At 40.6% G+C, this 22,975-nt stretch overlaps 1 protein-coding gene across 4 annotated transcripts in view; it reads left to right on the top strand.

Moving 5' to 3' along the window:
• Nucleotides 1–441: 441 nt before the first annotated feature.
• The window catches only part of VTCN1 (V-set domain containing T cell activation inhibitor 1), a 102,783-nt gene continuing 80,249 nt past the window's right edge, over nucleotides 442–22,975 (top strand). For 3 of the 4 annotated variants that reach the window (XM_056819261.1, XM_007485268.3, XM_056819263.1), the window contains exon 1: nucleotides 442–535. The gene's annotated coding sequence lies outside the window, so the exon portion shown is untranslated. Of the gene's footprint in view, nucleotides 536–13,524; nucleotides 13,626–22,975 lie in introns of those variants that run through there. The other variant, XM_056819262.1, reaches the window with a different exon arrangement.

The raw sequence follows: 22,975 nt of genomic DNA, 5'->3' as shown, positions 1-22,975 counted from the left end.
GAAAGCAGAGCTGATTGAGTACTGTCTGTGTGCAACAAATGAAACCCAGATCCTCCTGTAAGGCATTATAGTCTAGATGAGGAGATAAAACTATTGGTTTGGCTTGAGCATATGCTCTTAACATTGGGGCTTTGGGATGCTTGTGTGTCCTAATAATTTGGATCTTCTCCCCATTTTCCCTTAGAGACCCAGACACTTGCCCCCAAATAGCCTTGTGAGATGCCTGACCTGGGCATTTGGCATCTCTTCCCTGGGGTTTCTGCTGTCCCAAAGTCACCAAGGCTGCCATTCCTTACCCAGGTCCTCACTGCCTGCAGGGAACTCTGCACTCGTCTGTGGTTTCCTCATACCTGAGTTTTTCCCACCTGTAGTCATCACTCCTTGTTTGGGTGAAACTATTTAAGGGTGCTGTCAGCCAGGCTCATGCGTCAGTGACTGGGAAGAGGCCACGCTGAAGCCGGAGCTGACTTTGCGTGCTGCCTGCCTGAACTCATCCCCTTGCCATGGGTTCGCTTGGACAGGTCATTTTCTGGAGGTAGGCAGCATATTCATTTCTCTGTTCTTGGAAAGTGAGATCAGGTTTGGCAGGGGTCACTGGTAACCAGGACTAGTTCTGTGGCTACGCCTTTGGCTCTGTGCAGCCAGGGCATCTTGGGGGAAGTGAGTACCCATAGTGGGCACCAGAACCACCTAGATCCAACCCCAGCTAGAGGAGATGTAGACGAGAGGTGATTCCACCACAGTTTTATCTCAAAGCTCAGACCAGGCAGGGGAGACCATTTAGGGGTATAGAATGGTTTGGTTTTTTTGTTTTCCATTTGTGCCTGGGTATGGAGGGTTTGCTCCTGCTTAGACGGTTGGTGCAAAACAGGCTGGTGAGAGAGTATTCCACAAAGGAGGATTCTTTTTTTTTTTCGGATTTACCCAGGTTCTGGGTGAAGTTGTTGAGCTTTTCAGAATGGAAAGGGGGTCAGTAACTCTGCTTTGATTGCTTTCCATTAAAAATAACCAGACATTAGGGCAGTTAGGTGACTCAGTGAATTGAGAGCCAAGCCTAGAGATTGGAGATCCTGGGTTCAAATCTGCCTCTTCCTAACTATGTGACCCTGGGCAAGTCACTTAATCCTCATTGCCTACCCCTTACTGTTCTTCTGCCTTGGAACCAATACACAGTATTAATTCCAAGTCAGAAGAAAAGATTTTTTTAATCCAGGCATTAATGATACATGGAATCTGTCTTTAGATCCCAGAATACTAAATAATAATATTTAAAAATCATATAGTGCACATTGTTGGGGGGAGAGGGGGAAGGGCATTGACTTGTGATTTCCTCTCTTGGTATGGAAGCCTACTTCACCAATTCAGACCAGTAATTCTTCTGAAACTTAAAGTCTTAGAAAATTGCTTGGAACATTGAGAGGGCAAGTGATTGACCCAAATCAAATAGCTACTGTATGTCAGAGACAGGATTTGAACCCAAGTCTTCTCAACTCCCTCTATCTGCTGAGCCACATCATATAGAGAGATTTGAGGTCTGTAAAGCAATGAAAAGACATCATCATACAGGAACCTCACAACCTTACAGGGTGGTTTCTACAGATATTATTTTACCCAGTTTATAGATGAGCAAAACAGGTTGAGAGATGACAGGATTTACCCAAGGTCAGCCAACTGGCTAATAAATACTCAAACCAAGATCCGAATTCTCCAGCTTTAAAAGAAGAACTTTTCCCATGCTGTTTCCCATAATCTAAGGATGAAAAATATTTCTAATCTTCTCTGTGCCTAGCTGGGTTATTTGAAGGTAATTTCTTATTGCTGAGAAATTCATATTCTTATCCCGTCACAGTGATTTAATAAGCTTCATTTATTCAGTCCCCTGTGGACACCTCCAGAGAGAAGACCAGGCTCAGTGAGTTAGAGAGTGCTTCCTGCAAGCTTAGCCCCAATGCCAACCCCCAATATAGGGGCTGCAGAGATGGTATAGACAAAGCAAAAGATAAGAGTCCTTGCCCTCAAGGAATTTCCAGGGCACACAGAGAGCAAGATGAGAAGAAGCGATAAACAAATGGGCAAAATGCCACAGGGTTATGTGTTTTACAAACCTTAAAGCTACAGAAATAGGAGGTCTAATGAGGGGAGAAGGGAAAGAGCTTTTAGAGTCGATCCATCCCCAAATTCTAGAGTAGGAGTTGGAAGACCAGATCTTATGTGTCCTCTGCACCACTCAACGACTAATTGTGTCACCTAAGATCATCACTGAATCTTTTCCAGCTTTAATTTCCTCAAGTCTAAAATAAGAACAATTAGCTGTCCATAAAGGCATCCTGACAATTGCTGAGATAATATATGCAAAATGTGAGCTGACTACCATTCGGATGTGTCCACAGGATGGAGAGTAAAAGCAGTGGGTCAAGGCGGTTTTCAAGGCAATTCCAAACTTCCCCAAGACAGATAGGGAAAGTTTAGGCAGGGTTCAGTGGCCGATTCCCAACCTTCTGTGCCTTCCACATTCTTTAGCCTCCTCATCTCAGAACAATAACTGCCTTTCTACATAGACCAGAGAAAGCAATCAGTCCCTTTGATGAGACACTTTGTAATTCTGCTCCAAAGCCAAGAATCATAGCAAGTTCCTAGGATGATGGGTCCTGGTCGTCTCTGGTTAATGTCTTTGGTGTAGGAGACTCTTTGTCTCCAAGAGGCCATTCCCAAGTTATTAGGGCAAGAATTCTTCACCTTTTGTGTGTTATGGACCCCTTTGACAGTCTCTGTGAATCCCTTCTCAGCAGAATGTTGCTAAATGCATGGAGTAAATCAGATCATATTACAAGAGGAAACCAATTATATTAAAATATAGTTATCGAAACATTTTTTAAAAAGTTCCCAGACCCTGCATTGAAGAAGCACTGGGGTGTAGGGGGAAAAGTATTGACCCAGAAATCAGGTGATCTGGCCTGATCTGGTCCCAGTTCTGTCATTTACTCTCTGTATAAATCTCAGCTAATCATGTAACTGCTCTGTGCCTCAGTTTCCTCAAATGTAAAATGAAAGGGATGGATTAACTGATTTTTTTTTCAGTTTCAGCTCTGACAGTCTGAGTAACATTCTATGAATCTAGCAGCAGGTTCTAGAGGAAGGTGGGTTGGATTTGAAAAAAATCTTGATTCAAATCCTGTTCTGCTACTGAATATTTGTGTTACTTTGGGAAAGTTGTTTAACCTCTCCAGACCTTGGGCTTTCTATCTGAATAATGAGAAGGTTGGGCAATGTTAGTATAGGAGAAAAAGTATGACTCCAGAGAATGAGGGATTCTGGAGCTAACTACCTCTGTGACCTTGCATAAGTCATTTCATGTCCCTGGGCCTGAGTTTCCTCATCTACCAAATGAAGGGGTTGGACTAGATGGCCTCCAAGGTCCCTTCCAGTTCTAATGCTTGGGTCATGGAGGTCTGGCCCATCTGCAGACCCCACCAGCCTGTTCATCTGCCTCATAGCCTCACCAAGGAAGCCCTGGATGGTAGAACCATTTTGCTTTCTCAGTATTACATGGGAGTCAAACTTGCTAGCTGTCCATCTTAGAAGAGATTGAGGAATATATAGACTTTCCTCTTTTTCCAGGAAGGACTCCCTTGGAACTACATAGTCACTTTAAATTCTGGTTCCATGAGCAAGAGAAGAAGTATGCATATTGGAAAGTATCAGGAAGATACTTTCAAGTATCTTCAAGTCTTCTCTCTGAAAAATACTGGCTCTATGACCCTGGGCCAGTCATTTAACTCTTCAATGCCCTAGATATTTCTTAAAGTCTGTAAATAGTATTTGATCTATGTTGGTAAAGGGCATTTCCTAATTGGAACTTCCCTACAGCAGTGGATTCAGATATAGACAAAAAAAGAAGTGAAAAAGTTTAAATGTCAGCAGCCCACACCCACTGGCCTGGTCCTGTACCAGCTGTCAAATAGACCAATCTCCAGTAGAGAATGGGGGGAGACCTTGAATGGCCCCATCTGTTCTTCAAGGGCAGCCAGGGCAATATTTGTGTCTCTATGTGCTTGCCCTTAAATGCCCACCTGTGCAGGGATGTCTCCTCTCTGGTCAAACAAAAATCTTCAGGGGCTCTGACACAGAATCATTTCAGCCTAGCTTGAACCCCAGCCCTGGCGCTCCCCTCATGTCAGCTCTGCCATCCCTGCTCCCAACTCCTGGCCCATTTGAACCCCTTCTTCAGGCAACAAGTGTCTGTTGTTCAGAGGTGTGTGGGCTCTCTAATGACGCCCACAACAACCAGCCTGACTGGTTTTGCTGGAAGATTAGCAGCAGGTGGGAGGATGAAATATGGGTCCCCCCTCCCTACCCCTTCAGAAAAAACCCCACTAGAGTCAACAGAGGCTCCTCTTGTTGACTAAAACATTAAGTATTGTTCCAAAGGGGGCAGCTCCTTCCACCTTCCCTCCAGTTGACTCCTGCCTCTGCCTCCATGGGCAGCCCTGTCTGTCCTTCACACACTGGTAGGTCTTTGGAGCCTTGGACAAAGTGTCAGGGGACCTGGGTTCCAGGTCCAACTCTGTGACTCACTATGAAGACTGGCTGTCTGTAATTGGGTCTAGTCATTTCACTTGGCTGGCCCTCACCTTCCTCATCTGTCAAATGGGCATCCTACCACCTCTGCCACTTTAATACCCACCTTGCAGTGCTGTGGCGAGGGAAACGTCGTCATCCATGACAGTTCTGCTTAGCACACAGGGCTACTATGAGAACAAAGACAGGGAATGAGCTTGGCTTATGTAGAAGGGATTCTTGCCCTTTTCTGTGCTGGGGACCCCTTGGGCTCACAGACTCCTCTCCAGGCTGGGGTTCGAGCTGGGACAAAGTGATTCTAGGTTGGAGCCTCTCAAGATTTTTGTTTGGCCAGAGATGAGACATCCCTGCACAGGTGGGCATTTAAGGGCAAGCACACAGAGACACAAATATTGCCCTGGTGGCCCTTGAAAAACAGATGGGGCCATTCGAGGCGCCCCCTCCATCCTCTACTAGAGTTTGGTTTATTTGACAGCTGGTACAGGGCAATTCTCTAAGCAACTGAGGGAACCGTCCCATTCCAGTTGGAGGTTAGTGAGCTTAAAGATGGAGGTTTGGTTTTTCCCATCCAAGTTCATGGGCCCCTGCATTCCATCCACGGAGAGGTACTGAATGGAGTCAAGAAGATGCGAGTTCAAATCATGTTTCAGTGCCTTGTTAGCCATGTGTTCCTTGGGTTTAGAGCCCTCTCAGAGCCTTAGTTTCTCATCTGTAGAATGGGAGTGATGATTAAACCCAGAGAACCTACCTCACAGCTTGAATAAAATACCATCCCTAAAATCTGGAGCAAATTTAGAAGTGGCATGAATGTGTGAGCTGTTAATATTTGAAAGGACTGGTCAAAGGACTCCAAAAGTCACCTTGAATGTCCCTTACAAGGAGCAATCTCTGGTTCTTATGATCCTGTGAGTACATCCTACTCTACAGTAGAAAGACTGAGCTGGTCCTGTCCAGAGGGATCATCGTAATTTATAGTATCAACTTTCCATTCCTACAGCCCATTCTGATTTTCAAAGCCCTGCCACAAAACCCAGGAAGCTCAAAGTAGGAATTAGCTGTGTGACCTTGAGCAAGTCACTTAAGTTTTATCTGCCTCAGTTTCCTAATCTGTCAAATGGGGATAATAAAACAGCACTAGCTGTCATGAATGTTTATTATTTTTCATTTCCACTACATCATGATGGACCTTAGCAGCCTGCTTCAAGGGTTATAGATATTCATGACCATTTATTGAGCATCTGTCAACACCAGGGTTAAAAGAGAATTCTGGGAACTCATAGTCTCTCCCCAGGACATTGGCCACATAGATAAGATACATCCGATAATGAATCAGAAAAGCCGGGCCTGCTGAGAGCTTGCTGGCACCCGGGTTTCAGTGCTGTCCTTTCTTCTTACCCTCTGTGGTGGCCTATTGTTTTGAAGGATTTATTTAGTCACCTTCTGAATAGTCTCTTTCAGAAGGCATCCCTTCAGGTGTGTAAGGCTGGGCAAAGCGTCACTGAAGCAGGGAATTTGGGGGAGGGGATCTAAAAGAAGGGCATTCCAGAGGATGGATAATGACATTTATCTCTCTCCTCTGGACAAAGGGAACAGAGAAGAATGCTGTGAAAGTCAGGCCTGGGCTCAGTGGATCAGGTTTGGGAGGGTTTTTCTTTGCTCCAGAGCATGGTTATCACTGGGGAGTGGGGACATGCACAGGAGGTATTTCCAGAAATCACCGCCTTGTAAAATCAAAAGATATTAATAGACTGATTTTTTTAAATTAAAAAATAAAAGAAGTGAAGTCATTGGCTGGACGGACTAGACTGAGGCAGGTTAGTATGGAAATAATGAGGCAGAAAAGAACAGGGGAGTCACAGGGTAGCATTGCTCTGGAATTGCTCCTATTTCTTGGGTGTTAGGATGTGACATTCCCTCAGACATCTTAGATCTTTTAGGTCAAGGGATACTGATCTTGGCAATCAGTAAGAAAGATTCTCTGGCCTGGTGCATGTATCTCTTCAGAAGGATCCAGCTAGCAGGACATCTAAAGCTCACCTTTGTCAGGGATGGCAGAACCCAGTTATCTCCCTAGAGCAGGATGTGAATAAGGAAGAGGAGAAACTAATTGTATTCCTGGAAACAAAGGGTTTAAACAGGTGGCAGTGACAGATGGCCATAGAGAGATAAGTTGCCTTATTGGCTCACCCATAATTGTAATATGTGTTCCTGTGAGGGCACGTCTGTAATCATTTGGCACTGGGAGGATGGGGTAGTGGAGAGCCTGAAATCATTTACTTGCTTCAATTTAAAGCCCTGGGGGAATGTTTCTCCACTGAATGGTTCTTGCTGTGTGATTATTTAATAGCCTTCTCAATAAAGGGCTGGCCTTAAGAATCCTAGTATCTTTCTCTTCTTTCCTTCCATCGCTCCCTCCCTCCATTTCTCCCCTTCTTTCCTTCCTCCTTCTCTCTCTCTTCCTTTCTCCTTCCCTCCCTGCCTTCCTTCTTTTCCTCTCTTCTTTCTTCCCTTTCTTCCTTCTTTCATTCCTCCCTCCCTTTCTTCCCTCCATTTACCTTTTTTCTCCTTTCTGTCTTCTATCCTTCCTCCCTTCTTTCTTCTTTCCTTCACTTTCTCTTTTTCTTCTTCCTTCCCTCACTGACTTCTCTACTTCCTTTCTTCTTTCCTTCCTTCTTTTCTTTCTTCTCTCCCTTTTTTCTTTTCCTTCCTTTCCTCCTTCCTTCCCTTTCTCTCTCCTTCTTTTCCTTCCTCCTTCCCTCTCTGTCTTCCTTCCTTCCTCCCTTCTTTCTGCTCTTCTTCATTTCTTTTTTTTCTGATGTAAAAATCTTTTAGTTCATAAGAGAGAAACTGGAGCAAGCTTCAAATCAGTAAACATCTTTAAGTGCCTACTGTTTTCAGAGAGGAGAGTGAAAGAGCGGCTGGAAAGATGAAATCCCTGTCTTCATAGAGCTTCTAGTCTAGTAAGGGGATAGAACAAAGACATGGTCTATACAATATTATGATTGTGTTATAGAGCACACACACATTACTGCCCTGGGTCGGTGATTATTCATTTTTGTCTTTGTATCTGGATTGCCTGGCACAAAGTAGGCCCTTAATAAATGTTGATTGATTGATTGATGAATGAATAAGGTGTAGAATATAAAGTATAATGTGAAATCTTAGAGCAAAGGTTGCTCTTACCCAGGGGGAGATCAGGGAAGGTTCTGGGAGATGGTGACATTTATTGGGGACTTAAAACAATAAGCATTAAATAGGAGTTGTTTGTTAAGGTAAATTTGATTTTAAACTAAGTTTCTTCTCCTAGTCTGGGGGGTGGGATGGGGTAGGGAAGAATAGTTGAGATCTTTTTTTACATTTCTGGAATTTGACAACGTCAGGCTTGAAAGCTGTGCAGAAATACTTCAGTGGGGGGGGGGGAGATTCAATACCTCAGAGGAGTTATGACCAAACACCTTGTTAAATCATTAATTAATTTAGACTATACTACATACCTGGAAGCCGGCCAATATAATTATCCTCATTTGAACGATGCAGAATTTGAGGAAAAGTAACTCTTCTACTGTCTCACAGCAGATTAGGGCCAGATCCAGGGTTAGGGCTAACAGCTTCTGCCTAGGACTCTGCACAAACTCTGCAAAGGAAATCTCTGTTTGTCTTTGGTTCATCCTTGTCTCTTCTCATTTAATCTATCCCATTAGGGCTAGAAGGAACGTTAGAGTCCATGGAGTTCTCCTACCCTAGGTAGGACTCCCTTCTATAATGTGCCTGATCAATGAGCATTCAGCCTGTAAATTGCCAGGATATCACCAATAACAGGGAACTCACTACCTTACAAGAGTCCCTTTAGTTTTTGGAGATGTTTTACTTTGAATTGTTCTCCATATTGGTTCAAAACTTGTCTTCCAATCTACTCACTAATAATCCCTAAAGAGCTGAGGAAGAAATTAGACTTTTCCTACTTGACCCCAAAGGGCAAGAACAGGACTGATGGTGGAAGGTGCTAAAAGCACATTTTAGTTTGATGTTAGGAAAACCTTCCTACCAAAGTTGCCCCAAAGTGGGATGGCCTGGGCCAAGAGAAAGGAGGCTCCCTTTCACTAGAGGGGTTCAGGTAGAGGCTGGGTGCTTATTTGGATCTGTCTGCAGTCTCAATATGAGCCAGCAATTTAATTTAACTGCAAAAAAAAAAAAAGCTAATGTGATCTCAGGCTGATTTAAGAGAATCAAATGGTGGAACAAGGGAGAAGATGGTTTCACTGTCCTTGGTCCTAAAATATGGCATTGCATTTTAAGAGGGATATTGACAACTAGAATAATTGCATTGAAAAGTGACCAAAGGGGCAGCTAGGTGGCCCAGTGGATAGAGATTCAGGCCTGGAGATAGGAGGTTCTGGGTTCAAACTGGTTTTGGAAATTTCCTGGCTGTGTGACCCTGGGCAAGTCACTAAAACCCAATTGCCTAGCCTTTACCTCTCTTCTGCATTTGAACTAATACTCAATATGAATTATATGCCAGAATAAAAGCATTTTTAAAAAAAGAAAGAAAAAGTGGCCAAATCATAAAAGACCAATTCTAATGCCAAATTAAAAAAAAAAAAACCTGTTTAAAGCTAAAGGCAGGTAGGTGGCCCAGAGGACAGAACACTGAATTTGGAATAAAAAAGACCTAAGTTAAAATTTAGCCTCCTACACATTACCTCTGTGACCCTGAACAAGTCATTCAACCTCCTGCCTCAGTTTCCTCATCAACAAAGTGGGGATCATAATAGCACTTCCCTCCTAGGATTTATGTGAAGATCAAAGGAGATAACGTTGGTAAAGTGCTCTGAAAACTGTAGAGCTCTAAGTAAATGCCAGCTGTAATTATTATTATTATTATTATCATTATTATTATTATTAGTGCAGATTTTGTCCAGGTATGGATTGACCTAAATGACCTCACACCTTCCTTCCAACCCTGCCATTCTTCAATCTAATTCTCCTCTCTGGAAGCAAGCAGAATAACAATAATTCATAAAAGACTATTATCTATATCTATTTATCTATATATAGATGTCTTTCTCAACTGACTGTAAGCTTCTTAAGGGCAGGACCAGTTTCATTTGTCTCTTGGTATCCCTGGTTTCCTAAAAAAGTCTTTCACTTTTTTGAAGAGAACTATCATGGCCTCCTCTCAGTCACCTCATTTATCTTTCTGATTTCACTTCCTTCAATCATTTCTTATGACAGGATGTTTTTTAGTTTGGGCATCAAAACTGATTTTTTATGATTTGTTCATTTTTTTCTTTCTTTAAAAAAAAACCCTTTCATTCTGTCATATAATTCATACTGAGCATTAGTTCAAAGGTAGAAGAGAGGTAAAGGCTAGACAATTGGGTTTTAGTGACTTGCCCAGGGTCACACAGCTAGGAAGTGTCCAAAACCAGTTTGAACCCAGAACCTCTTGTCTCCAGGGCTGGATCTCTATCTATTGGGCCACCTACCTGCCCTGTTGATCATTTTTCAATGCAATTATTCTAGTTGTCAATATCACTCTGAAAATGCAATACCATATTTTAGGACCAAGGACAGTGAAACCATTTTCTCCCTTGTTTCAAAATTTGATTCTCTTAAATCAGGCATAGATCACATCAGCCTTTTTATTTATTTATCCGTCCATCTATTTATTTATTTATTTCTTCATTTATTTATTTTTGCAGTCAAATTAAATAGCTAGCTCATATCAAGACTGCAGTCAGCTCATTCCAAGGCCTTTTTCAAATGAATTGCTAGTAGCTAGATCTCTCCCATTCTGTATTATTTATATACTTGATTTTTAAGGTTAAAACCATACTTTTGTGGTCATTTTTACACTGAATCGTGTTAGATTCAACCTGTCAAGATTTTCTTTGATTCTGGTTCTCTTACCCAGTGTATTAACTTTCCCCTCCCATATCTGCACTATCTTTAACTTTGATAAGCACATAATTTATGTCTTCACCCAAGACACTGATTTAAAAATGCTAAAGAGGACAGGGCCAAGGACAGAGTCCTTTGTCACACCAATAAAGACATCCCTCAGTTTGAACTGAATCATCATTTTGGGACTATGGGCATTCAACTAGCTATGAATCTACCTAAGTTATTATCTCTATCTTAGCCATAAAAATATCGTAAAAGATTTTGTTAGATATTTTGATGGCATGCAAATGTATAATGGTTACTGAACTACCCTATCTATCAGCTTGGTAACCTTATTAGAGAAGAGGTTACTTTGACAACATTGTTCTTACTGAACCCATGCTAGCTCCATGGAATCGCCAGCTCATCTTTATCTCTTCTAAAATATAGCTCAGTGATAATACGTGTATAGACCAGATTAAAATGCTTACCCTCTCCAAGTGAGGAAAGGGATACAGTTTGAATCTTATAATTTTGGAAAATGTACACTGAAAATTATTGTTACTATAATTGAAAAAATATCTTTAAATTTAAAAAAGAAGTTAAGAAATAAAAATAAATAAAATATTGCTAATGATTTGCATGGTTTATCAATCTGTGGTTTCTAATATCACTCAAGTAATTTTTGGAAGTTTCAATATTTTATTCATATTATATTCACAAATAGCAATAAGTGTGAAATTTATAGAGGGTACCTAATTCCAGAAAAAAATGGAAGTTTTAAAAATGTACCCATTAGAAATCTTTTGCACAATTGCCATGCATTATCTATACCAAACTGCTTGCCTTCTAAAGGAATGATAAAGGGAGAAAATTTGAAATTCTAAACTTAAAAAAATGCTTAAAATGTGTGTTTAGTTTGAGAAAAAATGTAATCAAATATAAAAAAGAAAATGTATCCATTTATTTGCTTAATGTCAGGGATACAGAGACAAATGAAACTGTTATTACCCTCAAGAAGCTTACATTCAATTGAGAAATACAACATATATACTTGTATGTGTATTATATATATATGTAAATATATGTATACAAAATAGATATATAGTAATATTTTTAGGGGTGATAGGGAAGACACTAGTAGCTGGAGGGATCAGGAAAGCATCTCTAGTGGCACATGAACCCTGTCTTAAAAGGAACTGGAGATTCTAAGAGGAAGGGTAAAGAAGAAATACTTTTCAGCATTGAGTACCAAGGATGAGAAACAAAAAGCAGGCCAATTGGGCCCTACTCAGAAGGGGAAGAGGGGAAATAAGGTGTAATAAAACTGGAAGGATAGGTTGAGGTCAGGTTGTAAAGGGCTTTAAATGCCAAACAGGAGTCTGTATTTTATAGAGGTAATAAGGAAACACTGGAATGTATTGAGAAGGAGAGTAACTTGGGCAGAACTTTGGAGAAATCTCTGCTATGTGGAGGATGCCTTGGCATGGGGAGAGACTTGAGGTGAAGAGACCAATACGAAGGTCATTTCAGGGGTACCTAAGTCAGGCCTGGATATGGGAAGACCTGGGTTCAAAACTGGCCTCAGATACTTCCTAGCTATGTGATCTTGGGCAAGTCACTTAATCCCAACAGCTTTACTCCTTACCATGCTTCTGCTTTGGAACTGATACTTAGCACTGATTCTAAGACAGAAATAAGGCTTTTTTTAAAAGAATAAAGCAATTGTAATAACCCACAGGAGAAGGATAATGGCATCAACTATGGCGATGACGATGTAAATAGAAAGAAGGAAATGTGAGAAATGTTGTGGAGATAGAAGCAAGATTTGGCAGCTAATTAGATATATAAGATGAGTGAAAGTTGAGATGATCCTGATGTCAAGGACTCAGTTATCTAACCTTTTGGAAAATTAGAAGAAAATGTCCTCACCCCCAGTCTTTGGGCACCTCTGTTCTCCATAATTCCTAAAAGGCTTCAGAGAGTTATTCAGCAACTATATTTGCAAGTTCTCTCATTCCTCTGAAATATGATTTGTTTGGGCCAGAATGTTTAAATTAATTTAGAATAGTTAGACACTCTGATGGCCTCCTCATCTATCTTGGACATCAATTCCCTCTTAATGATGTTTATTCTTCCCTTACCCAATCTGGAGATCAATTTCTTTGATAGAGAAGTTGGAAGCACAATATCAACACTGTCAAAAGGGGAAAAACATTTTCTTGTTCCCAACAGGGATTATTAATCTTATTATATTTATTTTTAAAGAAGTTATTAATTTGCTAAAATGAAAACTATTCTAGATGGCTTGGAATAAGTCAAATGTTCCCCATGATGGATCCAAAGAAATTCCATGTGGTTTTCTTGTGTCCTCTTGTCTTGGCAATAGATAAGTTAAGTAGCACAAGGGATAGAGCCCTGGACCTGGAGCCAAGAAGACTCAAGTTCAGATCCTGCCAATATGTGACTCTGGGCAAGTTATTTAATTTCTGTTTGCATTAGTTTCCTGATCAGTAAAATGGAGATAATAATAGCATCTAATTCCCAGGGTTGCTGTGAAGATAAAATGGGAAAATATTTGCAAACATTAAAGCACTATTACAAATGTTGTTGAACTATTATTATAGATTCCTGTCCCTCTTTTTTTTAGACACATGCATTGGTGTCCATAAAATAAGGCTCTTCATGGATATATAGCATGTTAGAACTGAAAGAGACCCAAAGATCATCTATTCTACCATTCTAATTCCCTTTAATTATACTAATGAAGAAATTATGGTCCCTAGAAATAAAGTGACTTTCCCAAGGTCATACAATTCATTAGCAATACAACCAAGATTAGAAACAGAATTCCTCCCATATACCACATTGCCTCCATGTGAGTCTACCTAAAATAAGCCCAAGACACCAAAGGGGAATTGTTTTACCCTAGCACTGAGTAGTCAACTGTGAGGGAAAGTAGGGCACTGCAACTGGAATGAGGGGGAGGAACAATCAAGCTAAACATAGTAATGTGGCTTGAGAAATCTCCATGCCAGAAATTCCTAGGGGTTTCCATAGTCCTAAAGCTGTCTTCTTTGGGAGCAGGAGGCTTTGTCCTTCCTCCACCAGCCCTTCCACTGCTTTCTTAAGACTCAGAAAATCCCCGGCACCCAAGGAGGAAGGTAGGAAATGGAAAGAGGAGAGGTGGGGCCTTTCTGAGTCCCCAAAGGGCTCAAGAGATGGGTTGACCCAATGGTAGACAAATCGCTCAAGCAATCAGTTGACAGTCATTTACTAAGTATGTACAATATGGCAGGCACTTTACTAAGGTGCTGGGACAACAGAGGAAAAAATGAAAATGTCTGCCCTCCTGGAGCTCCCATTCTATATAAGGGGGGGGGGATCTACATAGGCAAATATATATGTACCAAGTGCTTTCAGGCAGCAGACACTGAAGTATGTGGGGGGAGCAGCAAAGACTTTATGCCACAAATAAGTCATGTCAGCTGAGATGTGAAAGGATTCTAAGAGAGCATTTTAGGAGGAGGGAGATAGAATTTGAAAAGAAAGGAAGAGAAAAGAAAGGATAGGAAGGAAAGAAAGAAAACGGCAGAGAGAAAACACTCTGGACCTCTTCACCCTAATTAGACTAGGATTCCCATTCCTGGACTTTGTGTTGAATAGGACAAAGCAGTTCCCACAATTGCTTAAGGAGAGCCTTTGTGTGAAAGGTGAAGGTTTGTGGAAACTAGTGAAAGAACAGAAGTCTGTAAACAAAGTGGATGCCCATTGATTGGGGTATGGCTAACTAAAGGGTGGTACATAAATGTAATGGACTATTACTGTGTTATAAGAAATATTGAATGTGATCACTTTAGAGAAGCATGAAAAGAATTATAAACTGATGCAAAGTAAGGTAAGTAGAACCAGAAAAGAGCAAACACACCATGCCTACAACAATGTAAACGGAAAGCACAAGAACAAAAAGCTCAAAACTGAATGTAGGGGCAGCTAGGTAGCTCAGTGGATTGAGAGCCAGGCCTAGAGATGGGAGGTCCTGGATTCAAATCTGGCCTCAGACACTTCCCAGCTATGTGACCCTGGACAAGTCACTTAACCCCCATTGTCTAGCCCTTATCACTCTTCTGTCTTGGAACCCATACACAGTATTGATTCCAAAATGGAAGGTAAGGGTTAAAAAAAAACACAACTGAATGTAATAAAATTATAATGACCAACATTTGCCACAAAAAAGAGATTCAGCACCCCCCCACCCCACTAACTAGTTTCCAAAGGTGGAAGGCTATGGGTGGTAAAGACTACAAAAGATGTCAGGCTTTTTTCAATATGTTAACCAGCTTTTCCTCTTTTTTATTCTTTGTTATCAAGGACTACTTTCTAAGAGTGGAACAAAAAAAAGAGAAATATTGGGAAATGTAGATGATATAAAAACAAAAGATATCAATAACAATGTATTTAATAAGTAAAAAGGAAGCCCTTTTACAGGATATACTCCTCCACAGCTCTGTAGACTAGAAATTGATGAAAAAATTATTTCATATACTTCAAAGTAATAGTTCATTTTGGAGTTGGAATGCAAGCCAAAGCATACGATTTTTCGCTTTAGTTTATTTGGATTTTTATTTTGGAGTTTTGGTTTTATATGAGTATTCTTTTACAACAATGAATAATATGGAAATGGGTTTTGCATGATAATGCATGTATAACTCAGGATAAGATTAAAAATTAATGTCCAATACTTCAAGTAATTACAAGATTTCCAACTACACCAGATCATTACTTACCATTTCTGAAAAGGGAGAGGGAGATCATTGAGATCTTTTAACTATAGAAAACAAGTTGAAAATTGTTATTATATCATATATTACATGTAGTTGATAAAACAAAATATCTTTAAGAAGACAAAATAATAGTTCAAAGAGATAATATATATTCTATACAGTGATACTAAAAAATTAGAACTATAGAGAACAACAACCAAAGGTCTATAATGGTATAGAGATTAGGAAGGGTCTTCAAAGGTTCTAAGCCTGCCTGAAGGAGCTGAAAAGTTGATAGTAGCCTGGATGCATATTGTCCCTGGCCATTTCATTTAGAAGTGGTCTAACATGGAAATAAAACAGCAATGCCTAACTTAGGATGGCTCCAAGAAAGGCCATGATGTCCGCTGTGATGGTGACTATGATGACCAGCAGCAGCGGCAGATCGTGGGAGCACAAAAGAGAAAGGGTCTGGCGTGGCAGGGAGGCAGGGCAGCTGAACTGAACCATGGAGAGCAATGGCAGATAACCAAAAGAAGAGAAGCCAGGAAAAGGCAAAGAGGCAGGAAGGAGTGTAGAGACACAGTAGTGAAAAACCAGGAGAGCCAAATCCCAAGTTGTTTCCCCATGGTAGAATCCTCACCAGGGAATAACTATAAATGTCAAGGACTATAAAGGTCCTGAGGGTGTCAAAGATCCATCAGAAAGACAGGAATATTTTCTTGACTTCCAATGGACTCTGGTGCACGTTTATTTTCTGTGTTCTTTACTATGAATTTAAAACTTGTCGTGTTTAATGCTTTGAGTGTCTACGTGCTTATAAGGGGAGTTACCTTTTCAGGGTAGGTACATATGCTGATGATCTTAGGGTGTCCCTTGGGTGGGGCAAAGGATTAACATTAATGAGGTTGGGGAGCTGATAGCCAGTACTTTCTGAAGAGTGCCAAACAATGAGATTCCTTGGTTTCATCTGTGGGAGGGAAAATAAACAGAATAAATTTACATGAAAGGAAGGAGTCTTAGGTATAAGGATTATATTTAAGCAATGAAACTTAGGCTATAGAAGGCCTACGGTCATATAGCCAATTATTTACAGAGTCAAAACTAGAACTCAAGACTTCCATAATAACTTCCAGGCTAATGCTTTCAAGTAGAGCATGCTGCCTCTCAGCAGAACACTGTCATCCTTAGCTTCCCCTCTTCCACACAGATAAAACAGACTTCACATCATATCCTATTTCCCACTAAGTACTAATAGCATCATCCATATCACTAACTCATGTCTTCTGGAGTTAATTAAATCCAGTCTAGGTTCATTCTAATTCCATATCCCTTATACTATCTATTATCATTCGAGATTAGGCCACTGACACATGGCTAGGCTACATATTTATTTTATATATATATCCATGGTAGGAGTCAATGTTATTTTATTTCCTGCATTTTTTTTGCATCAATTTTTCCGTTTTCCAACTGGCTTCAGAATTCATAAACAGAATGCAGACAATTAACACTAACAAGTGATGTCAGTAGGGTGAAACCCCATAGGACAATGTTCCAGAGTTTGGGAAAAACCCAAGAACATACTGGGTTAATTGTGTAATGCTGAATGGGACTTGGGAAGGAGCTCCCTTATTGACCCTGGAGGCAAACAGTTCTATGCTCTGAAAGCTGAGATAAGGTTTCCAGACAATGAGTCTTGGTAGAGAAAGCTGTCAACAATACTAACAGTCTTGAGCTGGTAAATTCTTTTAGCCTTGGACCCCAAGATCCTAGATTTAGATCAAGAACTGGAGTCCTCAGAGGCCACCTCGCCCAATTCCCTTATTTTGACTAGATGTTAGTCTAGTGTCAAGGTCACATAGTTATTAAATGAAGGAGCCAATATTCAAACCAAGGTCATTTGACCTCCAGTCTAGCACTCTTCAGGACAATTAGGTGGATAGAAAGAACACTGAGTCTGGAGGTAGAAAGCCCCAAGTTCAAATCTAGCTTCAGACACTTATTAAGTGATCCTGAGCAAGTTACTTAATCCTGCATGCTTCAGTTTCCTCACTTGTAAAATGAGCCAGAGAAGCAAATGACAAACCACTGTCATATCTTTGCCGAGAAGACCCCAAATGGGTCAACAAAGAGTTGAATGTGACTAAGAAATGACTAAACAATGACTATACTTCAATTCTTAAATCCTTGGGAATTCCATCTGCCAGGACATTAATATTGCTTATACCTTCCTCCCCTTTCTGTCCTATGGAGTTCTTGTCTATTTTTCTATGACTGTTCCATAGAAGAGTCACACGACATATATTTGTATCTCCTAATATTTGACAGGTTCCAGTATGGTGCTCAAGCTTTCCAAATGTCACTCTTTCCTCCCACTATATGATTGGATCATCTCCTTTTACAATCATTCACTCCCTTTACTTTCAGGTACAAATTGTTGGTCATATACTACTTGCAACCAGCATGGGTCTTTCTACTACTCCATGAATCACCCGCCATTTTGATTCTCCAGAGGTCTTGTTATCCAAAGAGTCATAGTTGTAGAGCATCTCTAGGAAAATACTGGTGATAGAAACATGTGCTTATACAGAAATAACTTGAGATCACCAAAATCACTGACCAGTTTCTCAAAAGTCATAATGATAGGCAGCATTTACATGGAAATTTAAAAAAGCATTTTATTCATGCTATTTGTAAAGTAGATGCTTTGATTATCCTTATTTTACAGATTAAAGAAATTGAGGGATAAAAGGGTTAAATGATTTGCCAAGAGTAGAGGTAGGAGTTGAACTCAATCATCTGTGCTATGTGGTGGCCTCAGGGGCCCAACCCCTCTTTTCGAATCCAGTTTTGTGCCTAGTACATCATTCATCTGCAGCCCTTGTCTAAGATATACCTTTCGGTTGACTCAATGAAAAGATTGTCCATCCACCTACTTGTCATAACTGGAGATATAGGTACACTTTGTTTTTCTAGTTTGGGCATTGCCTATCCATAGTTCAGCAAGGCATTTTGCAAAATCATTTAGCATTGTTTCATAAATAAAATGTAGAAATATGGGGCTGGGCTAATACAATTAGGTAAATCTGTAGTTGGTTAAATGAATATACCCAAAATATATCTATTGGTAGTCCAACATCAACCTGGAAGGAGAGCAAAGCTGATCTCAGTGCCCTGGAGGCCTTCTGTTCTGGGTCTTTTTAATGTTTTATGCAACAATTTAGATTGTCCATCTGTCATCCCAACTTCTATATGACTGACTTCCCTCCTTTTCTGGTCACAGGAGTCACAGCTGATGGGTGTCTTTTGTCTCTTTTTGTGGGTAGGTCACTGTAAGAAATATAATACAGCCTACTTAGATTCATTACATATGCCTCTTTGCCCCTTTGGGTTGAAGGATTTAAATTAATGTCCAATACTTCACGTATTATATTTTATAAAGTTTATTATTTAACAAGATAGAACCACATGACTAAGTTTTTCTACCTGCTCAAAAAGCCTGCTCCACCAAAGCTGTGACAGGAAGACAGGGTCATCTGTAATCTTGATTCCTCAGAGATAATGATAATGAATCCCTGTAATTTCAAAACAAATTCTCCTCTGTAGCCCACACTCTCCTATGAGCATTATATCCTCTGTTAGAATAGACCTAGGGGTGGGGGGCACCTGGGTTGCTTGGTGGATTGAGAACCAGACCTAGAGATGGGAGGTCCTGGGTTCAAATTTGGCCTCAAACACTTTCCAGCTGTGTGACCCTGGGCAAGTCACTTCACCCCCATTGCCTAGACCTTACCACTCTTCTGCCTTGGAACCAACATACATTATTGATTCCAAGGTGGAAGGTAAGGGTTTAAACAAAAATTAAATAAAAAAAAAAGAATAGGCAGCAAGGTGGTGCAGTGGATAGGGTGCCAGGCCTGGAGCTGGGAGATCCTGGGTTCAAATATGGCCTCAGATACTTCCTAGATGTACAATCCTGTGAAAGCTACTATACCATGTTTACCTAGCCCTTGCTCTTCTATCTTGGTGTTGTTCCTAAGACAGAAAATAAGCATTTAGAAAGAAGAGAAAAAGAATAGAAACCCTTTGAGGATAGGGATCGTCTTTGCTTTTCCAATTGTTTCTCTAGGGCTTAGCATAGTACTTGTTTCATTCATTCATGATTTCCAGCCATTTAATATCATTATTATTAGCATACAAAAGACAAATATTGGTGACAAAAAAAACCAACCAGTCTTAAGCTCACTAAAAGCATTGATTAGTGCCTCATAGATGCTTGTGATCCAAATATACCTTAAAAACCTCTTTTATGGGAATATGGTACCCTTTTGTAGTCATTTTTTAAAAATTTTAAACATTATTTTATTTGGTCATTTCCAAACATTATTCACTGGAAACAAAGATCATTTTCTTTTCCTCCCCGCCGCTCCTCCCACCACCTTTCCCTCTCCCATAGCCGACGCACGATTCCACTAGTTATTACATGTGTTCTTGACTCGAACCCATTTCCCTCTTGTTGGTATTTGCATTATAGTGTTCATTTAGAGTCTCTCCTCAGTCATATCCCCTCCACCCCTGTAGTCAAGCAGTTGCTTTTCATCGGTGTTTTTACTCCCACAGTTTATCCTCTGCTTGTGGATAGTGTTCTTTAGATCCCTGCAGATTGTTCAGGGAAATTGCATTGCCACTAATGGAGAAGTCCATCACCTTCGGTTGTACCACAATGTATCAGTCTCTGTGTACAATGTTTTCCTGGTTCTGCTCCTTTTGCTCTGCATCACTTCCTGGAGGTTGTTCCAGTCTCCATGGAATTCCTCCACTTTATTATTCCTTTTAGCACAATAGTATTCCATCACCAACATTTACCACAATTTGTTCAGCCATTCCCCAATTGAAGGGCATCCTCTCATTTTCCAATTTTTGGCCACCACAAAGAGCACAGCTATGAATATTCTTGTACAAGTCTTTTTCCTTATTATCTCTTTGGGGTACAAACCCAGCAGTGGTATGGCTGGGTCAAAGGGCAGACAGTCTTTTAGCGGCCTTTGGGCATAGTTCCAAATTACCCTCCAGAATGGCTGGATCAATTCACAACTCCACCAGCAATGAATTAGTGTCCCAACTTTGCCACATCCCCTCCAGCATTCATTACTTTCCATAGCTGTCATGTTAGCCAATCTGTAGTCATTCTTAATTATGCTTCTCTCTTTCCATAGTTTATATATCCTTTAAAAATCTAAGTTCATTAGAGAGTTCCCCATGTAGCTACATTGTTCTCTTAGATCCCTCTCTTTCTCCCCTTAACCTTTTCCCTCAGAGGTGCACATTCTTCATTGAACCATCATCATTTTGCTTTTGTGAGTTTCCCATCTTTCCCGATTTGCTTTTCTTTTTAGAATTGCAGGTTATGGGATCAGATTGTCATATCTTCAAATATTTTGAAAGGTGCTTCCATAAAGAATACATATGTGACTATGTTTCAAGTTCCACTCCTAGAGGCATTCGAATGCAGTGTAAAGATGGCTGGATTCAGAGAGAACTTTGGTTCAAATACTGGCTCGGTGACTTGCCTCTGTGACCATGGACAAATCACTTCACTTCCCTGGGACTGAGTTTCCTCATCTGTTAAATGAGGTTAGACTAAGTGATTTTTAAAGTCCATTCCAGGTCTAAGTTTATGTCCCCATGAATTCCAAGATGGCACTGATATCTGGATATGGTACGAATGTGGAAAAAACGAACATTAGTATTAGATACTTGGCCAAAATGTCTTTCCTTTTCCGACATGTTGCTCTTATTTGGAATGAAGAAACCAGTTTCAGAAACAGAGCTAGGTGAGCCACTCTCAGGGGCTGGAGATGATGTCTTCATAGGACTGGGACTGGAGCTACGACAGCAGGGGAGTGATGCAGATAGAATGAAATGAAATGAAAAATAAGATAAAAGATGGCATTCTGTACCTGAACTTTGCCGTATTTGATGAGAGCAAATAGTCAGGGGAGGAAGGATCGTTTTTCTGTCTGCTGATTCTCTATTATTTACACACACCAGCTATTTTCATGGTTCTCTGAACCCATAAAAAAAGGTAAGGTGTGCCCTTTCGGAATGCATTCCAAGAGATGAGACACATTGTTAAAGCACTGATACTAAGGGAACGGCCCAAACATTGACCATTATAACTGAAAAGATGACAGAATGTTATATCCTGAGGGGATCACAGAGGCCCCCAGGCCAATCCACCATGAGGGTCAGAAACAGAAAGTGATTTTCCACACGTAGCTCATAAACAGCAGAACTGGGACTGGAAGTCAGGATTTCTTACAAGAGATCTTCTTCCATGACACTATACCATATTACCTTGTATCTCCATCCCTATCCCTCTTCTCTACCCTCCCTGTCCCCAACTTTACCTATTACCAAAAATGTGTAGTAGCTGAAAGCTAAATTGGCATGAAGAATAATTGTAAATTTATAATATTGGAAGGACTTAAAAAATATTCACCCTCTAATCTTGTTTGAAATCTGTTGTTGAGTTGTTATCTTGGTCATGTCAGACTCTCTATGACCCCTTTGAGGGTTTTCTTGGCAGTGGTTTGCCATTTTCTTCTCCAGCTCTTTATAGGGATGAGGAAATTGAGGCAAACAGGGTTAAGTGACTTGCCCAGGGTCACACAGCTAGTAAGTGTCTAAATCCAGATTTGAACTCAGGAAGATGTCTGCCTAACTCTTGGACTAGAGCTCTATCTACCGTATACAGACCTTGAACACTTCAGCAATTAATTCTGGGTTAGAATATAGGGGAAACTATATAGATGGAAGGGAAGGAGAGAAACAAAGGAAGGGAAGAGAAAATTCTCAAATGGAATCCAATAAATTCTTTTTTTTTTTTTTAATCTAAAACCCTTACCTTCTGTCTTAGAGTCAATACTGTGTTTTGGCTCCAAGGCAAAAGAGTGGTAAGGGCTAGGCAGTGGGGGTCAAGTGACTTGCCCAGGGTCACACAGCTGGGAAGTGTCAATAAATTCTTGAAGGCTTTTGTCTTTGGAATTCTCAACATTCTGAAAGAAAATATGAAGGCATCTGATCTGTAAAATGAGGAGGCTGGACTAAATGACCTCCAGGGTCCCTTAAATACTAGTCATTCTCTGGCAAAAGGCATTAAGATTCACCACATTAACATGTGGCTGAAAATATTTTTTTCTTATAGCATTTGAAATAATTTCATTAATTCCAGGAATGACTGCAGGTTTTTATTTTAAAGGGATATTCACATTGTCAGATGTATCAGCTAGAACTTGTTAATATTTCCCCCAGCTCAGACTCATTTGAGGAGCAGAGTAGATTGGGACCTGGGATGACCTCAGTTCAAATCATGCCCCAGACTCTAGGTCAGTCATGGGAGTTTCCATTCAGAGTGTAATATATGGCCAGAAAGAGAACACACACACGCACACACAGGAAATGGAGGGAGAGAGAGAGAGAGACAGACAGTCAGAGACAGAGAGAGATAGAGACAGAGACAGACAGACAGAGACAGCGAGAGAAAGAGAGACAGACACAGAGACAGCGAGAGAGAGAGAGAGAGAGAGAGAGAGAGAGAGAGAGAGAGAGAGTTGAGTTGAGTTGAGAGAATGGAGAGGGAGAAGATTGACTTTCCCCTCTCTTCCCTTTGGGGGAAGGTAACCCAGTTTTGTCTCCCTGAGGGAAGGAGTATGTCTCTTCAGAGAATGGTTCTGGGAGATAGAGGT

This window comes from Monodelphis domestica, chromosome 2 (assembly GCF_027887165.1).
Source record: "Monodelphis domestica isolate mMonDom1 chromosome 2, mMonDom1.pri, whole genome shotgun sequence".
Lineage (NCBI taxonomy): Eukaryota > Metazoa > Chordata > Mammalia > Didelphimorphia > Didelphidae > Monodelphis > Monodelphis domestica.
This window is presented reverse-complemented; position numbering and strand designations above follow the sequence as displayed.